Source organism: Castor canadensis, chromosome 8, assembly GCF_047511655.1.
Source record: "Castor canadensis chromosome 8, mCasCan1.hap1v2, whole genome shotgun sequence".
Lineage (NCBI taxonomy): Eukaryota > Metazoa > Chordata > Mammalia > Rodentia > Castoridae > Castor > Castor canadensis.
The window spans coordinates 11,210,609-11,214,523 of NC_133393.1; the positions used below are offsets into that span (position 1 = coordinate 11,210,609).

Sequence of the window (3,915 nt, forward strand, 5' to 3'; positions counted from 1 at the left end):
CTTGGGGAGGAGTCAATATGATATAAAACATATGAAAAAAAGTGTCATTCTAAGCCCTTTCTGAAATGTTTGCTTGGGTACTGCATGTTCTTCCTCCTAAAAGTCATTTCAATCCCCCCTGGAGATTCACCAGGAAAACTGAATGCTGTTTGTTCCTACAATGATGACTCATGAAGTGCTGATTTATTGAATTAATTAGTGGAGGAGTAAAATTAGTGTCCTACTTTATAGGTGTGAAATGAGCTATTTAGTCAATCTTATAATATTATGTAGAATATACAATGTTCCTAGCCAGGGCTTATCTATATCTCACTCCAACTAAGTTAACAGGAACCCATAGTCAATCATAGTCAATGAGAAAGTCTCTCCCTAGCTCCCTAAAATGTCCTGAAGATGCAGAAAATTTCAACAAGTGATGATTGAATTAATCACATCAGCTATGTAATAAGAACTCCAACTGCTGTTTGCACCACAGCATCATGGAAAAGAGTTAGCCTGCCTTGGTCTTAGATGACTACACTATTTCCAGTAGACCACACACAACCAAATGCAACAACAATTTAATTTTGGTACAACTGATTAAGTTAAAAACATCATTTCAGAACATTGTTTAACAAAGCATACTTTCAAGCCTTAGAGAACATACACGAAGGACGTTAGGCCCACTTGCACAGAACAGTACCATATGATAGTGTTGAAAGTTCTTAGGAATTGCCTCATGAGTCACTCCTAATATTAACCCAAAGTTGAAGTAGTGATATGTTCTTTTGTTTTGATTGTTTAGTTTTCATCTCAATGTTGATTTTAGAGCTGTGGATAGGAAAATGGAACCATACTACTGGAAAGAAGAAGAGAAAGCAATGAACCATGGCAATTAAAGATATTCCATTTCATATTCTTGGTTCTTTTAGATTACTTTGCCTCCTGATAGAAAATAGGTGCAATTATTGAATGCATTCTGTTTCATTAGAATAGTGTATAAAAGATAAATAATGACAACAGGAAAAATCCTGGATGTAGGCGGCCAGAGGCTTGGGTCCCAATGTTGATTCTGTCATTTATCTACCTTTGGTAAGTCACTTCCATAAAATAATGATTCCATAGCTTGTTTCTAAGACTTCAACCAGTTTTCTGATTCTATCACAGACTATAATCCATGACATTTTCTGTTTTTTCAAGATGCTCAGGCATCTTACTCTTATGCTACTTCTTTGCCAGTTTGCTTTCTTGTAAGCCATTTACAAGGAGCTCAAGTTATTCCAATATTTCCAGGGTTTCTACCGCAGGAATGTTTTTCTTGATGGTGGAAGCAAAGCCCACTTTTGGGGAATCACAAAAATCTTAAGTTTGAACCTTTTGTTCTAAGTATTGGTTTTTTTTCTACACCTGTTGCAGGTGTTGTATTAAATTCTAGTTACTGACAGAAAAAAACTTAACAATTAATTACTCTTTCATCAATCAACAAGTATCTTTTACAATATTCTGTGACCTGAGCAATATGCCAGACATTAATGGAAGTTAAAAAAAAACCTAGATTTTGTTTTTATTATTGAAATCTTTCTATTCCAGAGAGAATGAAAAACCTTGGGCCAAAGAAGTAAGTGATGATATAAACAAGAAGATACCATAAATGTTAAAGTATGGTACTAGAAGTTCATAAATGCTCCTGTGAGGAAGTGGATACTGTGGGAAAAATGATTCAGGTAATACTTTGGGTAATTTTTTGGAAAATTGAATGTTAAAATTTGAAGAGGTTGAATAGAACCAAAATGACAGCTATAATAACAATTGGGGAAATCATAAGTTAAAAAATGAAAATGTTATGGAAGGGGCACTGTTTTCCCAATTCCTTCTCACCTTGTGAACTAAACCTTGGCTAACAGTGGCTCCAAGAACAAAGCACAGGGCACACATCCAAGGATGAGAAACTTTCCTAAAACAAAAGGGAAAAAAAAGTCACACAGGAATGTACAATCTGTCTGCAATTAGAAAATCCAGTAATTAACTTGACTTTTCCCTAACAACTGCAATAGTTGAGTTTGTCCCAGGACCTTAAATTATAAAAGAAATTCTACTGGCTGCCCTTCTCTGGCTAAGGCTAAGTCTCTTAGATAAAGTGCTTTTTTCTTGTTAGGGCATCAAGCCATAGTATGGCAGAAGAAGTTAATTTATCATCAGATCCCATGACTGACAAGAAAGTTACCAAAGTCATATTTTTCAAGCTAAGAAGGATGCTAAGATTATTCAGGTCTTCCTTTTGAATATGAGAAAATAAGAACCAGAAGGTTTAAATGACTTATCCAACATTGTTGTAACCATTTGGGGACAACAGTTGTGTTATAATTCTACTGTCATAGCCTTCTTTTAATGAAAAATATAATTTTTTCATTCCTCTGCCATAATGATAAAACTCCTTTCTGATCCTATGCTAAGTGTGAACATTTTTAAGCATGTCATATGTACCCAGATTGTTATGTCCTAAGATATTAGTTCTTAAGCAACAATTACACAGGGAATATGTGTTTCTTGTGGAAACATTTATAAATACAGATAAGCAAAAATGAAAATAAAAGCCATCTGCAATTCATACGTAGAAAAAAACCCCATGCCATATATTGCATACAACCTTTCTATGCATTATTAAACATATTTTAATGTAACAATGGGATTTTAATCTTTTATGGTATGCTATTTTTTACTTAATATTTGTAAACAAGTTTTCATGTGAATATATATACCTCTAGCCTCATTCTTGACTCTACATTAAAAAAAGAATTTGAGCCATCTTCAGTGAATTGCTTAAAACCGTTTCATAAAACTCAAGTTTTATCCAAAGTTTATGTTCAAAACTACTGACTTGCTTGAAAAAATGTATTTGGCTATAGACATACAGAAATGAGAAGCTCTTCCCCCTTTAAAATCTGATGGTATTATCAACTCCTATTTTAAGCTTGTTTATGGAACTAGAGTAATACTGAACTTAGATACATAAAGGTGATTATAGCAGTAGAAGTTTGACCTTTGAAAAATCCTTCCCTGTATAAACAAAGTCTGGTTTAGATTTTAAACCTATAAGCCAGTCAATTTCTTTTTTATTTACTATAAACCTGAGTCAACAAGGAATATCTATTTTATTTAAAAAGTAGAAAATGAAAATGCCTCATATCCTTAACCACATATGCAGGAGAGGCCTTTGGACACCATGGGTTTCTTGCCTCGAGTCCGCCTGACTCTGGCAAGTTGTTAGGGCTCTGCACCCCTGGTCCCCCAGTCCTCCCTAACTTCTCTGTATTGGTGGCTCTACTCTATCCATTCTGGTCCCACACCCTAGGTTCACATTTGTAGTTTTTTACTGTTAAGATAAAATTCCCAAGAATTTACCATCAACATGTGTTCCAATCTCTCCTGACTTCAAAGTCCAGATCCCCACTTTCTTAGAACTGTCATCCTGGTGATGCATCCTACCCGTGGCACAGTTGTCTGGAACTTGCTGATTAGTTGCTTTACTATGCAAACATACAAATCAATAAGAAAATGATGAACACTTCATAAAAAAGTGGGTAAGAAATGGGCATATACAAATAGCCAATAAATGATAGTAATGACTCAATCTCAGGAGTAATTAAAGAAATACCAATGAGGACAATAAGCTACTACTTCCTGTAGATAAAATTACCAAAATATCTTTTAAAATTATAATGCCCAATGTGCAAAAATGCAGGACCTCTTATAGACTTTTGGAGAGTGTTAATTATTAAAAACTTCTGAGGGAGCAATTTAGAAACATATTAAAATCTACAAAATTTTGGTTCATGAATTCCACTTTCAGAGATTTTTTTTAAATGAAATCTTAGGTATGTGAAAAGATTTATCCTCAAAATAGATAGTTCATAATTGTACTCTTTATAATAGCAA

General features: G+C 34.0%; 1 long non-coding RNA gene across 1 annotated transcript; it reads right to left on the reverse strand.

Moving 5' to 3' along the window:
* Positions 1-611: 611 nt before the first annotated feature.
* LOC141425436 (uncharacterized) lies at positions 612-3,600 on the reverse strand. The gene is made up of 3 exons (XR_012450457.1): positions 3,382-3,600; positions 1,858-1,933; positions 612-838 (listed from the first exon to the last, which is right to left on the reverse strand). It is a non-coding gene; the product is annotated as an uncharacterized lncRNA (long non-coding RNA).
* Positions 3,601-3,915: the final 315 nt, after the last annotated feature.